Source organism: Populus alba, chromosome 3 (genome assembly GCF_005239225.2).
Source record: "Populus alba chromosome 3, ASM523922v2, whole genome shotgun sequence".
NCBI lineage: Eukaryota > Viridiplantae > Streptophyta > Magnoliopsida > Malpighiales > Salicaceae > Populus > Populus alba.
This window is the reverse complement of record NC_133286.1, coordinates 4,338,603-4,356,712: the sequence shown is the minus strand read 5'-3', so window position 1 is coordinate 4,356,712 and position 18,110 is coordinate 4,338,603. Positions and strand designations below refer to the sequence as shown.

General features: G+C 32.4%; 1 pseudogene; it reads left to right on the top strand.

Moving 5' to 3' along the window:
* The first annotated feature begins 1,617 nt into the window (after positions 1–1,617).
* LOC118044114 (putative disease resistance protein RGA3) lies at positions 1,618–6,454 on the top strand (annotated as a pseudogene).
* Positions 6,455–18,110: the final 11,656 nt, after the last annotated feature.

The window sequence follows — 18,110 nt, the reverse complement described above, 5'->3', positions numbered from 1 at the left end:
ATAAAAATATTCCAAAGCCAATTGATATTAACTAAAAAAAAACATATTAAATTTATGAAAGTATGATTTCTGCATATTAAAGCAAATTATCAATATCCTATAATCTAGAATAAATCGGTAATTTCTGCTTATAAAAGCATGTTACGCCTCGGCTGGTAGTAGTAGCTTAATTCTCTCTAGAGAGTGCATGTCTGCATAGCTTTCTTCTTCAACCCTGAGTCATTGTCATAGAAAGCTCCACAAGAACAGGCAAGATGACACAATACCTGAAACACTAGATTTTGGTACTTCTTTCAGATTCAAATTGATCCAGGTAAAAAACCAAGGTTTGGATTGAAAAATAAAGCACTAATAATGGAAAGTACTTTATTATGAGTGAAATAAGTACATGTCAAAACACCCATACATGATCCAAGGACAGAGGATCGAACGGAACAATCTACAAATCCTCAATTGAACAACAAACAAAAAACAGATCAAGTTTTGATGGGCCCAGCACCATCCAATGTGTCTACTTGTAGTCACCTTGTGAATAATACATTTAAGTAACTTGACATTCTTGATGCAAAGAGATCAAGCCATCCAAACTTCATGTCAGAGACATTGCTATCCCAAATTAGAGCTGTAAATATAAAGGAAAGCTCAGTAGTTGAAGAGATGGTGCATTGTTTCATAGCAATTATTGCCATGAAAATATCATGAATAAAAACAGTAGAACATACAGAATAATCTCTGAAAGTGAAGTTGCTATACCAATTACTTAGCTGAAGAAATTCTCATCAATCTTGATGTGAATGTCCTCCTTACTTCTTGAGGTTACCAATTTGTTAACACTGCATGATGGCAACGGTCTCCCATCCCACGGACAACATTTTTATTTTATTTTTTTATGCAACTGTCTCCCATCCCACGGACCCATCATCATAAATAATAAGACTTGATGATAATTCACTAAATAACACTTAATTATTCATCAAACCAATCTGAACAAACTAATATTACAGCAAGGGACCAATCTGAAATTTTATCATATTTTTAGGGGTCAAATTGCAATTTTGTCAAATTAGAGAACCAAACTAAAAATATCATAAATTCATGACTATACTGGAAATTCATCCTCAATTCTGTCCAGATTCTCTAATTATGCTCCAAGGATCATTCTAGAATTTTATCAAATTTTTAGGGTCAAATTGTAATTTTGCCAAATGGGAGGACCAAATTGAAAATGTTATAAATTCATAACTATACTGGAATTCTGCACATAATTCATCTTTAATTCTGTCCGAATGTCGGACTATGCTCCAGGGACCAATCTGTAATGTTTCCAAAATTTGGGGACTAAACTGTAATTTTTACAAATTAAGGGACCAAACTAAAAGTTGGTCATCTTCAATCTTAAACCAGAATTTCCACAGCTCACCTACTATTATATCAAGATTTCTAACTCAAATTCATTATTTAAACAAATCATAACTCAAAATCATCATTTTTACCTAAAATCTTCCAAAATCAACTATATAATTAATTACTCATAACAAACAACTCATAAGATTCAAATTAATTTATCAATCAACCAAAAATAAAATCTTCAAAACACTAATATTGAACATAGGTTGCTTATCGGCTCCGTCCTTAATATGAGGCCTGATTTGTTTAAAGTTGCTTTTGCTGGAGTACCTTTTGTAGATGCTTTGACTACAATGCTTGATCCAACCATCCCTCTTACAACTTCCCTTGTAAAGATATGAAATTTGAACTGTATCCACTTTAAATCTGGCTTTCAGTGGAACGTGATTTTCACTTCTTTGTTTACTGCAGGGTACATTTATGCTCCAACAATAGTATGTGTCGGTGGCTAGATGCTAGTACTTGCTTATCACTTTTTGTTTACTGCAGGAACGGGGAGATCCTAGGAAGGAGGTGTTCTCCCACTGCATGAAATCATATTCTCCTGTTGATAACGTAAGTATTCAGCTTTGAATCGGTTCCTCATGTTCATGATTAATAGCTTTGAATCGGTTCCTTCTCCTGTCGGCATGGTATTTGGTATGACAACTTGACAGTAGTGGTTCGTGGAAGATGCTGCCAGCAACCATCAATCAATTGGGGAGGAAGGGACCCTCATGCAACTATGCTCTAAAATTGAATGTATCTCATCATTTCAAAACACTCTTCGTTTCATCTTTTATTATTTTACACCATACTTCTCTCTCTTTTGTGCTCAAAATATCTTCTTTGATTCCCCCAAAAAAAAAAATTGGCAGCAGAGCTTCTTCTTACGTTTGCCATGGAGGAGACTTTGAAAAGGCTGAGTTCCATTGCTCCTGAAGGGATCAGACTTGCTTGGGGATTGGAGGGCAAGCTGCGAAAGCTCAACCAGTCCTTGACCATGATCAAAGATGTGCTCCAAGACGCAGCCAGAAGGGCAGTAACAGAGGAGTCTGTGAAGCGTTGGCTGCAGAACCTACAGGTTGTAGCTTATGATGCTGAAGATGTTCTAGACGAGTTTGCGTATGAGATTCTCAGCAAAAAACAAAAGAAGGGAAAGGTACGTGACTGCTTTTCACTCCACAACCCCGTTGCCTTCCGTTTGATTATGGGTCAAAAAGTTAAGAAGATCAATGAAGCCCTGGATGAAATCCGGAAAGATGCATCCGGATTTGGGCTTGGATTGACATCTCTACCTGTAGATAGTGCTCAAGATGTTAGCTGGGGTCCAGATCGAGAGACAAATTCCTTCCTTGACAGCTCAGAAATTGTAGGAAGGAAGGATGATGTCTCTATAGTTATGGATATGCTGACTAGCTTGACCAAACACCATGTCCTTTCGGTTGTCCCAATAGTGGGGATGGTTGGCCTTGGAAAGACTACTGTATCAAAAAAGGTTTGTGAAGCAGTGAGGGAGAGAAAACATTTTGATGTGCCTCTATGGGTTTGCGTTTCTAATGATTTTAATAAAGTGAAGATTTTAGGAGCAATGTTGCAAATGATTGACAAAAATACGGGTGGGTTGAGCAACCTAAATGCAATTATGAAAAACCTTAATAAAAAGCTGGAAAAGAAGATATTTTTTCTTGTTCTTGATGACGTGTGGAATGAAGACCAAGATAAGTGGGATGATTTGAAGGAGCAACTGTTAAAAATTAACAACAAGAATATGGGAATGCTGTTGTTGTCAAAACCCGCAGTAAGAAAGTAGCAGACATGATGGACACTTCTCCTGGGATTCAGCATGAGCCAGGGAGGCTATCAGGTGATCAATGTTGGTCCATTATCAAGCAAAAGGTGAGCAGGGCTTCCGTTGCTTGCTACTGTTTTGGGAGGAACGCTGTGGCAAAAGGAGACGCAGGAGTGGAAGTCAATTCTAAACAGTAGAATTTGGGATTCTCATGATGGAAATAAAGCTTTCCGCGTATTGAGATTAAGTTTCGATTACTTGTCATCGCCAACATTGAAAAAATGTTTTGCATACTGTTCCATTTTTCCTAAAGATTTTGAAATTGAAAGGGAAGATCTAATTCAACTTTGGATGGCTAAAGGTTTTCTAAGGCCATCAAATGGGAGGATGGAAGACGAAGGCAACAAGTATTTCAATGACTTGCAAGCAAATTCCTTTTTCCAAGATGTTGAAAGGAATGAGTATGAGATCGTAACAAGTTGCAAGATGCATGATCTTGTGCATGACCTTGCATTGGAGGCGGATTCAGCTGTAGATGGCGCATCTCATATTCGTCATCTCAATCTCATTTCTTGTGGAGATGTTGAGTCAGCATTAAAAGCGGGTTATGCTACAAAATTGCAAAATGTTTTCTCAATGGTTGATGTATTAAATGGGTCTTGGAAATTCAACAGGTTGAGAACTCTCAAATTGCGACGGTCTGATATCACAGAGTTACCAGATTCAATTTGCAAGCTGAGACATTTGAGATATCTTGATGTCTCCGATACTGCTATTAAAATATTGCCAGAATCCATCACCAAGCTCTACCTTTTAGAAACATTAAGATTTACTGATTGCAAGTCACTAGAAAAGCTTCCCAAGAAAATGAGAAATTTAGTCAGCTTGCGACATCTTCATTTTGATGATCCAAAGCTAGTGCCAGCTGAGGTGAGACTCTTAACACGCATTCAAACTCTGCCTTTTTTTGTTGTGGGTCCAAATCATATGGTAGAAGAGCTGGGATGTTTGAATGAACTAAGAGGAGCATTGAAGATATGCAAGCTTGAGCAAGTTAGAGACAAAGAAGAAGCTGAGAAGGCAAAACTGTGTGAAAAAAGAATGAACAAATTGGTGTTTGAATGGAGTGATAATGGTAACAATAGTGTTAGCAACGAGGATGCGCTGGAAGGCCTGCAACCTCACCCAGACATAAGAAGCTTGACAATTAAGGGTTACTGTGGTGAATATTTCCCATCATGGATGTCTACATTGCAACTCAATAATCTGACGGTCCTAACGTTGAACGGTTGCAGCAAGAGCAGACAACTCCCAACACTTGGATGTCTTCCTCGCCTTAAGATTCTTCACATAACTGGAATGCCTAGTGTGAAATGTATAGGCAATGAGTTCTATACTAGTAGTGGCAGGGCAGCAGTGCTGTTTCCAGCACTGAAAGAACTCACTCTATCCAGTATGGATGGTCTTGAAGAATGGACGGTACCAGGTGGAGAAGGTGATCAAGTATTCCCTTGTCTTGAAAAGTTGTGCATTGAGGGGTGTGGCATGTTGAAAAGCATTCCGATATGTCACCCTTCATCTCTTGTACACTTTGTAATTCGAAAATGTGATGAACTGAGATATTTATGTGGTGAATTTCATGGCTTCACACCTCTTCGAATTTTGATGATAATTAATTGTGAGAGGCTGGCATCCATTCCAAGCGTACAACACTCCACAGCTCTGGTGGAATTGATCGTATGGAACTGCCCTGAGTTGATCTCCATTCCTGGTGATTTCCGAGAATTGAAATATTCTTTGAAGAAATTGTTTATTTATAGATGTAAAATGGGAGCTCTTCCAAGCGGACTACAATGTTGCGCATCTCTAGAGGAATAGCGGATAGAGGATTGCAAAGAGCTTATCCATATCAGTGATTTGCAAGAATTGTCTTCGCTTCGAAGATTAGTGATTAGAGGTTGTGATCAGCTCATCAGTTTTGATTGGCATGCTTTACGACAATTACGTTCTCTTATTCTTTTAGAAATCAGTGGGTGTCGGAGTTTGAGTCATTTCCCAGAGGAAGATTGCTTAGGCGGCTTCGCCCAACTAAAGGAATTGAGCATCGGTGGCTACTCAGAGAAGCTGGAGGCTTTTCCTGCCGGAGTTTTAAACTCAGTCCAACACCTCAACTTGAGTGGGTCCCTTGAAAGACTATGGATACGGGGATGAGATAAACTGAAGAGTGTACCAAACCAACTACAACACCTCACTGCCCTTGAGTCACTGTGGATATGTGATTTCAAGGGAAAGGAATTTGAGGAAGCATTGCCAGAATGGTTGGCCAACCTTTCTTCTCTTCGATCTCTCTGGATTTGGGATTGCAAGAATCTCAACAGCCATTCAACGCCTCTCCAACTTAAAGGAATTGAGGATTTTAGAATGCCCACTCCTATCAGAAAATTGTAGAAAGGAGAATGGCTCCGAGTAGCCCAAAATTTTTCATATCCCATCAATCATTGTAGAGTGTACACGTGTACAGGTAAGTTTGGATTAAATTTTTATGTTACTTTGTATGCAGAGTAGGAGAACCAATTAATGTTTTCAAATTAATGAAAGCAAGTACACTTCATTCTTTTAAAATGGTTTATTTCATTTAATTTAAAAATTTTTATAAAATAAATTATTATTGTTTTTCCTATTTTAACCTAAATTCGATTATGTGCACTATCTCATTGCATTATTAACTATTAAAATTATATTTTCATAAAAAGGATATAACTTAACTAGTTAAACTCTAAAAAATGCTCTTCCAGTGATTCTTTCCTCGTGTGAAAGACTGTAAAAACTATGAAGTAGTCTCCTTTTTTAAAAACAAAAATATCCCTCTCTATATTGTTTTTGTTTCCAAGACTAATAACAAATTGGCTCTTTTAACAATTGTATATGCAGTAGAAACTCCAAGACTGGAGAAAGCCGTGGATTGGTCATATTTAAAGCTTCTGCAGAATAGTGTTTGTCTTGCTGCATTGTGGATAAATTAATTGGGCTACAGCATTGTATTGTATTAATTTGGCAAATCTCGATCCAGGGGTTTGTTACTACTGCCAGTTGGTATGGTATTTTGAGAATTGCTCTCCATTGCAAGCATCTTCTGAGATATTTTATACAGATAATCAGACTGAAATCAGATATATCAATAACAAAACATTAGATCTATGAGCAGTCCATGTTACAAGAGAAGGGGGGAAAGGGATAAATGTTCTTTCTAATATGCTAGGCTTTCTATATTTGCATCTTCTGTGAGTATATACTTCTGTATCCTATCTTTTTATTTAATTATTTATGTATTGATTCGTTATTTATGTATTGGTCACTCTAAATAAAACACTTGTCAAGAGAATTAACAAAAAGATGAGAACTTCTACAGAATGACCAGTGAGGAAGTGTGGACACACTACACACATTATTACATGCATATGTCCACAAACCCATGCATGTGTATATTCATGTCTAGAGAATATTGAAATTAGCCGAATACCTGATTGGTGGCGGCAGTATAAATCTTTTCCTCAAACCGTACAGCAATTTTCTTGAGTGTCGATCAAGTAATATATGGCATCAGAATACAGACATCTATTTTCACTTCCTTTCCCCGTATTATTCCAGAGGTACATGGCCACTCTTCTGTCTAAAATTCTAGTTACTTTTCTTGAACTGGAAGAACCTTCCATTTATGGCTATGGCTATGCTCCAAGATATACAGGTGAATTAGTTGCAAACCAGGGGAACTCTGTGAAAACATTCTGCTAAAATAACAAACAGTTTCTTATTGTCTAGAGTCCATTTCAATGTTCGAACTTTACGGAGGCCATGTGAAAACATGGCTGCGACATGTAATTGTTTTTTTTTCTTTTTAGTTCTTATAACGAGATACTTATATCCATGAGTGAATAAAATAACCAAATAACTTTAAAAAATCAACATAAAATTAATTGAAAAAACCAACCAATATCAAATTAAAAAAAAGATTAGAAAGTTTCAAAAGATCTTAAATTGGTTTTAGATTTAAGAGAATAAAAAATAATTAAACCGGAATGAAACCAAACAATTGATTTTTAAAAATAAAAAATTAAAAAAACCGAAAAAAAAGGGCCATGCACATTACATTAGAGTCTATCTAAAAAGATCAACTAAAAAACCCAAGGATGAAATTGGGTTTTTTAATAAAAAAAAAAATGAATTGAATTAAACTGTGAATCGTAACATTTAATTTGAACATGCCATTCAAATCGGTTCAATTTATTTATTAAATTGATGTGGTTGGATTTTTCTTTTTTTTCCCCCAAAACCGTATTTGGACAGCCCTTCACATCATTCGTTTAGAATGAATCGTCAGCTCCATTGCTAGACAATCCTACCTTTCATTTTGTGGGAAAGTTTTCATTTTAGTTCATTGTTCTTATTCATGACAGCTGGCATTACAAGTTCTTAGCCGGTACCATAACAAGAGAGGTGAATTTTGTTGTCACGGATTTCAGCTTATACACATTGCGCTGGTCGATTATGGAAGGTGGCATTCAATAGAACCAAAGCCTAAGGATGTAGAGGAATTTCAAAATTTTCCTGGAGAAGGAAAAATTGAATTGAAATATATATATATATATATATATATATATATTAGTAACAGAAAGATTGCTAACAGAACTTCCGGAACAGGTAAAAAGCCTTTATATCCTAGTAAGAATAAACAATATGATTCACATTTCAAACACGCATGAATACAACATCTATGGTTGAAAGTTTTTCGCAATTTTATAAAACAATCGTGATTCCTCTCGATTTGTAATCTGATACGTAAATCAATCGGTTCCTTTAAGCCAACCATATATCATGTGTTATAACCTAATTTTTTAATTTTTTTAAAAAATTAATAAAAATAAAAAATGAAAATATAATAATTTGAGAATTGGATCAAGATAACACAAATTGAGAATCTAAGGACCAATAAAGATGTTGATTATAAATTTAGAAGTTAATTTGGTCAGATATTGGAAGAATTGATAAGTTTGGAAACTTAAATAAGCTTTGAATTAGTTTAATTAATAAAAGTTGGGGTTTAATTGAAGAAATACTAAAGTTTGGGGCTGATTTGGGTAAACATTGCAAGAAATTAAAATCCAAGTATCAAAGTGAATAGATTATGATACTATAAAGGGGTTAATTGATTTTTTCAAGAATAATTTAAAAAGAATTAAAAGTTGAAGAGGAATTAAAAACTAAATTAATTAAATTGAAAACCAATAACGGTTTTGTAAATGACACCGAAAGCTAATCCAGAGGCAAAATTAAAATAGCCATTTTCAGGTGAAAAAGCGCCGTCTCAAAACAAGCTATTCATCTCCTTCATCCCACCGATTCAAAGGAAACGGCAGCAGATCATTGTCACGAATCTCTCCCCCACTATGTGACACTAACAGTCCAGTAATGGGTATCCTTTTTTTTTTTTTTATCAAGCACGACTGAACCGTGCTAATCTCCACACTATCCTGGGAGAGATGAAGGGGCGTTCTCTTGCCCTATAAAGACCACAACACACAGAGACGAAGAGGCAGGGGGGAAGAAAAACAGAGACATAGAGAAGACAGAGAGACTTTTGACCTTCCTCCAGCAAAAGGGAACTCCAACTTCCCCTCACCGTAGGTTGTTGACCCAACCAAGCAAATACAAACCTAGAGAAACCAGGACGAACAGACAAAAGCCACAAAGAAGGGGAGAACCATAAAAAGATAATACAAAAAAACACAGACGAAAAATACAGAGAGAGACCAACAGGAACAAGAACAGAGAGAGACAGAGGGAACAAGAGAAATAAAAAAAAGAGAGAAAACAAGCAGAGAAAAGCAATAACAGATGTGAAGTGAACGAAAAGCAGAAGTAGATGGGAAGAAAGTAACATTGGTAACAGTAGTTGTGGCAGTAAAGGTAATTCTTTCTTTCTCTTTCCCCCGCTCTGCAGCTTCAATTCTTAATAATAATTGTAATAATAATAACAAACATGGATTGTGGATCATAAGGAACAGCTAACGAAAGGCCTTTTGTCATGATATATATATATATATAACAGTATGTAAGAAATGGTTACGGTGGCGAATCTAGAAGGCGAAAGACCAGTAATAGTGGCTGTGGCAGTAAAGGTACTATGATGGGGGATCGTGAGGTAGCATGTTGAAGGCAGTGTAGGCCTAAAATGATCTACAGGCTCCATGCAATAATTGCGACAATGATTGAGCATAACCTCTCTAGATAGTGCATGTCTGCATAGCTTTCTTCTTCAACCCTGAGTCAGTGTCATAGAATATCATCATATTTCTGTACAAGTAGACTCATAATGAAACATACATCACAAGTAGAATTTATCTGACACAGACGAGTGAAAGAGCATATTCTTTCTTTCCCTGGCAAATTAGAATGGCAGCAGGAAGAATTGTAATCTAGATTGATTCAAAATCAAGAGTCAAAGATGTTAATTGCCTCAATGTCTAGGATTCAAAGCTTTCCAGAATCCACACACCAATTGGTTAATATTGTTGCTGTTCAAATCCAAGTCCTCCAAGCTGCTCAAAGATTCTTGATCTTTATAAAAATAATAGTTAATTAAATCACTACAACACAAAAATCATGTTTTTTGAAATTAAATTTAATAAAGAAAAGAGAAGTATATAAAAAAAAACATTTTAAATCTATTAACCTCCTATTATAATTTAAATATAGTGATTTAAGAGATGAAAACCCTCCACAACTCCACAAATGATAAAAAAAAAACTGTAACCAAAGCGATTATATCCCAAGTCAAGGTGCTCTAAATTGCTCAATCTCAGTATTTCATAACCACTCTATATAAAAACCTTGAGTTCTTGGAAAGGAAGAAACAATGAGGCATTTAAGTACCGATCTCCCAGTTTCCAGTTCCTAGAGCTCCAAAGATCGAGTGCGGTGACTCGACCTGTACTGCTGCCACACTCAATACTTTCCCAAGAGCAACAGTGATGTGCCATCGGGATAGTTAACAATCTCGGCAGCGAGGACGTTCAGGCTTTTATAGAGGACTTGCCAAGCTAACGTACCCATCCCATAGAAAAACACCGCATGATGGCAACGGCCTCCCATCCCACGGACCCATCTCCCCGTGGAGAATAATTATGTATAATTCAATGTTCATACTTTCTTAAGCAAAGAAAAATTTTAAAAATCTGGAAAAATTCTCAACTTTTTAAAAAAATATTTTACACCATTATATCAAAAACACACTTAATAGACACCTTAAACACACACACACACTCAGTTTTAATCTGGATATCTTTTATGAAAAAATGCATGATGGCAACTCAATTGTTTCTAGAGATGAAGCTATCAAATTCGAGAAACTTATCTCATCTAAGATATATGAAAATATGAGAAGGTGGGATGATTATGTAAAGATGAGGCAGTGTGGTGTCTCTAAAACTCCTAGCTGTAGCTGGATTGGCATTAGAGATCGTGTTCATGAATTTCATGCTGGTGACAGCTTACATCACTATTCGATGAACATATACCAATTGCTGAATGAGGTGATGAAGAGAGAAGGTTACATTTCAAATATCGATTGCATATGGAGCTGGAAAAGTTGAAAACTTGGTTTAAAAAATATTGTTTTTAAAAAAATATATTCAGATAACAATTTTTTATTTTTTACATTTGATTTTTTATATCATAACAAAAAATAATACAAAAATATTAATTGGAAGTAAAGAAAAAAGATTTTTTTAAAAAAATCAAAATTTTTTAAAAGTATTTTTGAAAAGTAAAAACAAATATATTTTAATAAGAAAATTTAACTTAACCTGAAATGAAAATATATTATTATTACTTAACTTTTATACAATATAAAAAAGGTTACATCAATTTATTTCCTCTTTTTAATATGAAAAAAAAAAATCAATAAGAGAAAAGAAAAGAAATTTAAAGAGGAAAAAAATAAAATTAAAAATATCTTAAAAGGTGCGCTACTTAGTTGTGAACTATTCATGGTGACACTGTATAAAAAAAAAAAAAAACCTTTATTTGAAAATGGTGATGGTGTAAATGCATTTCATGCTTTTAATCTAATTCAAGAATTTTTACATTTGACAAAAAAAAATGTTATTAACCGGCTACGAAGCTTGGGCCCATATGCTATTATATTTTAAATTATTATTATTTTGATGTTTTAATATTATTTTGATACATTTCTAATTAAAAATCATTTTGAAAAGTTATTAGTATTGTACTTCCAAACACATCCTTAGCCCCGTACTTGAATCGGTTTTTTATAAAAAAAAATAAATTTTTTTTTATATTTTTAGATCATTTTAATATACTGCTGTTAAAAAAAATTTAAAATTAAATATATTTTAGTTTTTTTATATTTTTAGATCATTTTAATATACTGCTGTTAAAAAAAATTTAAAATTAAATATATTTTAGAAAAAAAAATTTAAAAAACTAAACTTACAAACAGGTTCTTATTGTTTATAGTCCATTTCAATGTTCGAACTTTGAGGAGGCCATGTGAAAACATGGCTGCAACATGTAAATTAATTGAAAAAACCATGGTGCTTCAATTTGAACTAGTTCTTTCTTTCAATATATGGTGCTTGGACCCCTCAAAGAACATTAGCACTTATTCAAGTAAAAAAAATAAAGTTGTGAGACATTAATTAGATAGAGACTATAATAATAATAATTATTATTATTACTATTATAAGAAAAACTAAAATATGTAGAAAAATACTGTAATTTTTCTCACAAAACACTATAAATTGCTACAATGTTTTCTCATATTATTTGTTTTTTGTTTTGCCCTTGAACACATGATTTTTTCCTTTTCCATTTTTATTGTTTTTCTTATATATAATATTTTTTTAAAAAAATTTTTTCAATTTTATTTTTAATATTAAGATGGTTGAGAATTTAACTTAAAATTTTTTTTCTTTTTATTTTTTCATTCTATGTGGTTTGTGAGTTTGTCGAGGTAACTCGGGTTGCTCTAGTTTACAGATTTGGTGTGGTTTTTTTAAATTGAACTTGGATGTTTTATAGTATATTTTTTTTCTCATTTTGTTAAAAAAACAATTTTAGAGAAAAATCATGTTATTAAACTTTATGAAGTAATAAAAATGAAAGGATGTGGGGGAAATCATTGTTCACCGAACACCCATTACACGTGGATTATAATAGGAATCCACCATGTTTTGCTTTTTTTCTTTATTCTTTTTGAATTTTTGTTATGATTTTTTTTTCAAATATATTTTTGTCAATTTATCTTTTAAAATTGAGATTGTTGATAATTGAGTTTTGTAATTTGCTTCTTTTGATTTTTCCTGTATATGAGGGTAGTATAGTTTATGGGTTTGCCAAAGTAACCCAGGTTGTCTGGTTTACAAGTTTGGTGGGTTGTATTCTTAAAAAAAAACTGAGCTTGACTTTTTTTATAGAATATTTTTTCTCATATAATTAAAATACCAATTTTAGAGAACCATCATGTTACTAAACTTTATTCATCCAAGTAGCAAAAATTAAAGAGTGTGAAGAAACCATTATTCATCCACACACATTGCATTATGAATGACAACGGTAATCCATAGTGTTTTGCTTTTTTTCATTTTTCTTTTTCTTTTTTATTTTTTGTCATGATTTTTTTTCTTAAATTTGTTTTTGTCGATTTTATCTTTTAATATTGAGATGGTTAAGAATTTGATTTTATAATTTGTTTCCTTTTATTTTACATTTCTATAAGGTTAATATGATTTGTGGGTTTGCCCAGGTAACCTAAGTTGCCCTAGTTTACGAGTTTGGTGAGGATGTCTATTTTTCTCTTATATAGTTAAAAAAATAATTTAAATAATTTATGTTATTAAACTTTATAAAGTCTATGAACATATTTGTCTAGTTGACTTGGTTCGTGGATCTAGCAAGATTAACTTTTTTACATTAGTTTTCTTTTCCATCCTTGGATACTGGGTTAATTGAGAACTTAGTTTCATAATTGATTTTGTTTCACCTTTTATAAGGTTATCATGATCTTTTAAAAAATCTTAGTATTAAGTTGGTTTTTGATTCCGTAATCATCTATTTTTATTATTATATAGTTAAATAAAAAGTAATTTAAAAAACAAATTCTAATCATAGTGGAGCCCATGACCCGATTTACAGGTTTGACATTTTAGCTCGGCTTATCTGATTCACAGGTTTGATGACACTACAAGATTTAATAGTTTTACTGATGGGATTTTGCCGTCGGTATAAAACACATATTCCGTTGGTAATTAATTTAGCAACAAAATCACCGACAAAAATTATTCGTCGGTGAATCTTTCATCGGTAATTTTTTATCTGTCAATAAATCCGTTAATAATAAAAAATATTGTTACCGAAAAATTTACTGACGGAACAGACACGTCAGTAATAATATTTTTTTTATTACCAATGGATTTACCGACGGAATTCCATCGGTAATTATTTAAAAACATTTTAAAAATATTTCATTTTATAAAATTGTAAAATAATTAAATTAACATAAATCAACACTCTATAATATATACTCAAAATGCTTGGAAAAAAAAATCAACTCAAAAAAATTTGCAAGAAATAAATAAAACAAAAAAATAAATTCAACTAAAAAAATTCATATGAAAAAAATGAAGATGCAATTGCTAAAAATTTAAAAATCCTATAAATAAATCAACTAAAAATTGATCTCATATGAAAAAAAAATCATGAAAAAAGAAGAAAAAAGAAAAATCTTACTTTAATATAGTTGGAAGTGAAGCTAAGGAGAGAAAAAAATAATTCAGAAAGCATATTAATTTTTTTTAAAAAAGTAAGAGGATAAAAAGAAGAAAGAAGAAGAAGACATACCCAAGCATGGAGGAAAAGAGAAGGAGATGACGAGAGAAAAGAAGAGAAAGAAATAGACAGTGATATTTTTTATATATAATGAAGAAGAAGAAGAAGAAGAAGAAGAAGAAGAAATGAGTCTATCTCTTATGAAATAAGGGGATTCATGCTTTTTATTGGGGTGTGTTATTGTCGGATTTACCGACAGAAAATTGAATATATTTAATTTAAATTTTTATTTTCGTAAAAAGTTTTCAGAAACTTGGTCTTGTTATCGTATCATTAAATAAAAAATAATTAATAAAATTAATAAAATTAAAACTAGATGGAGTCTATTATTTGAGTAGCGGGTTTGAAGAGTTAAACCATGAAACTAGGATTAATCTTGTTACACCCGACATCGCGGCAGTCTTAAAAATAAAAAAATGGAAAGAACGGATTTCTGACATCTTATTCTTTAATGAGGAACGGTCTTGTTTAAGGAGTCGCCACCTAGTATTATGGATTTACCGTATAGATATTTTGATTTGTGATTGAAAAAAATTATATTAAAAAGCACATTGTAAGAGCCTATTTATTTTTTTTACTTAAAAAAATAATCACCCCGCCGCGGAGCGCCAATACAAAACTAGTTACTTATAGTATAAAGTATGTGGGGTGAACATTGTGTAGCTGCACTCTTCACCTCCTCCCGTTTTACAGTGGACACAATGTTCACTGGTTTTTTATTAGGTTTTGCTATAAATTTAAAGAGAAAACCTGTAAGGTGAACACTATACAACCATATTGTTCATCCCCTCGTGTTTGATGTGCTGAGGATATAGAACCAAGTAATTGTTTCTTCCTTGAGACTAACAGTTAGTGCGTAGCAGAATGAGCCTTCCTTCTCTCATTCTAATCAATCGTCTTGGAGTCCCTATGTTCTTGCCTTGATCAAGACTCCTATCTTTGTTATTCAACACATATGAAGAAATTTTCCAAAATCATTTCTTGACATAACATCTTAGTTATTCAACCAGTTTAGTGGGTTAATCCGATTGAATTGAATTTATTTTTTATTTGATTTTTTTATTATTATTCAACATTAGATTGATTAAGAATTAGGCTTCATGATTTTTTTTATTTACTTTCTATCAAGATTCTCATAACATATTGTTATATCTCAGGTTAAAAATTATAGGGCAAATGGAGTTTAGAAAGGCCTTGCAAGATTGCTAGTGACATTTTCATAATTTTGTTTTGAAAAGTCATTTTTTGTGTTCTTTGTTTAGATTTTTTTTTCCATTTAACCATCCAATAATAGGTTTATTAAGAATTGAGATTTAGAATTTGTTTTGATTTGCTTTGTTATTATTACTTGCTTAAATGGAAGGAGCATGGAGATTTGAAATTACAAACCGACAATTGTTCGTTCCTTCCATTACGCCCACGTGATTCAGATGGAATGCAATCAATCCAGTTTATACCCAAAGGTGGAGCTTTTCTCTTTCAATGGTAGTCTTCAGCGGGTGGAGGATGAACGTGAGGTGGAATCACCAGGTTCACAGGATTCTAGAATCAGAAAAGGGAGTCTTCGTTATATAATAACTTATATAGAAAACTTCTACTAAAATTAACTCTTTCAACTTGTCTCAAGGTGTATGCACTATAGAGATATTCTTTAATGATGAAAACCTGTTGCTTGGATCAAAACTTCATAAACAACATTTTTTTATTGAAAGATATATCAATAAAAAGATGATAAATTGTATCTTGGTGGATAATGATTCGACTATTAATATAATTATAAAAAAGCTCGAGATTTATATTTATATATAAAAAACAATATTGTTTTGATACACACATAAAATTAAATTGATTTAAGTTAACTTGTAACCTGATAAAAAACCATGATACAAATCTTACTCTAGGTTAAACCCCGAGCAGTGTCTAACGAGGATTGTTTGGGAAAAGATTCTGGAAGCCCACCAGTATGCATAAGAAAATCACCAGGAAATTACTCATCTTGGCGTAGTGCTATAAAGAAGAGAAAGTGGTATATCCACTTTCTCATCAATTACGACAATAATTGACTCCCAGTCAATGTGGTCCACACAAATTGTTTGGTGAGGTTACATGCCAACAAAACTAATCTGAATATTTTTAATGTGGAAAAAATTATTAAATGTTGTAGTGAGATTATGTTTTTTTTATATTTCAAGATAATAAAAACATTATATTTAGAAAGGTTTCAGATTAATTAAATAGGTTATGAAAATATAATTGCTTAGCGGTATAAATCATGAAAATATGATTGCTTAGTGGTTGTTTAATGGTATAGAAGTATTAGGTTAACAATTAGACAATAAAGTTAGAAGTTGTTAGTTTAAGTATTTTACAGGGCTACTGTTTGATCCAAAAAATGATTTGAATATATACAATTTTTAACCCAAATTGTATACATAGGAAAAGGTTGTTCTCTCTGGTTTTTAATACCATAAACGGTGCATTAATCCAGTTTTCATAGAAATAGCTATGATGAAAATAGTAAAGAATACATGGACGGACTATCTGTCAATAATGCCCAGGAATGATTTTGAAACTTGTCGACAATTTTCTTGAACGTGTCCAGCTAATGGATGCTTTAAGAGCCTATTTAGGAGTGTGGTTTTGGTTGTTTTTCACTAAAAAATGTATGAAAATAATATATTTTTTTATAAAAAAAATTATTTTTGATATTAGCACATCAAAATGATCTAAAAACACCAAAAAATATTAATTTGAAAGTAAAGAAAAAAATAAAAAAATTTATTATTTTTTTAAAAAAACACTTTTGAAACGTCAAAACAAACAGGGAGACAAGTGTTGACCTCATAGCTTAGCCTTATTGTTGATCATTTCAATAGAGAAGTGTTGTAACTATATTTATCTGTGGAATTCTATGTCTGTCTTGTTTAATTACTTTGTTTTTGCTATTTGTTTTTTTAAATTGCCTTGACCATCATGTTGGAGTATTCTGATCAAGAAGTTAACAATGATATAGTCCATCTTCAAGTTCAGTTTCTCATTGATCTCTTCCTAATTTAACATTAAAAATGAGAAAACTATAAAGAAAACTCCTACTAAGCATGTCATGACTAACTCTTTCAACTTGTTTCAAGGTGTATGCACCACAGAGATATCCTTTAACGATCAAAACTCCATAAACAACTTTTTTTAATTAAAAGATATGTTGATGGAAAGATGATGAATTATATCTTGGTGGATAATGGTTTGATTATTAATATACTACCTCTTAATATTATAAAAGAGCTCGGTATTTATATTTTTGTTTATATATAAAACACAATGTTGTTTTGACCCACACATAAATTTAAGGTTAATCCAAGTTGATCTGGACCTGATAAAAAATCATGATAAAAATCTTATCCTAGGTTAGCCCCCGAGCCGGGCTAACGAGGATTGTTTGGAAAAAGATTATGGAAGACCACCAGTATGCATAAGGAAATCACCAGGAAATTACTCATCTTGGCCAATAGTGCTATAAAGAAGAGAGTCGTATATCCACTTTCTCATCAATTACGACAATAATTGACTCCCAGTCAATACGGTCCACGCAAATTGTTTGGTGAGGTTACATGCCAACAAAACTAATTTGAATATTTTTAATGTGGGTAAAACTTTTAAATGTTATAGTAAGGTAATGTTATGTTTTCTTTATTTTGAGAAAAAAAAACATTATATTTAGAAAGGTTTCAAATTAATTAAATAGGTTATGAAAATATAATTGCTTAGTGGTATAGAGATAATAAAAATATGATTGCTTAGTGGTTGTTTAATGGTATAGAAGTATCAAGTGAAAAATTAGAAAAATAAAGTTAGAAGTTGTTAGTTTAAGTATTTTACAGGTGCTGCTGTTTGATCCAAAAAATGATTTGAATAGATACAGTTTTTTTACCCAAATTTTATACATAGGAAAAGGTTGTTCTCTCTGTTTTTTAATACCATAAGCGGTGCATTAATCCAGTTTTTATAGGAATAGCTATGATGAAAATAA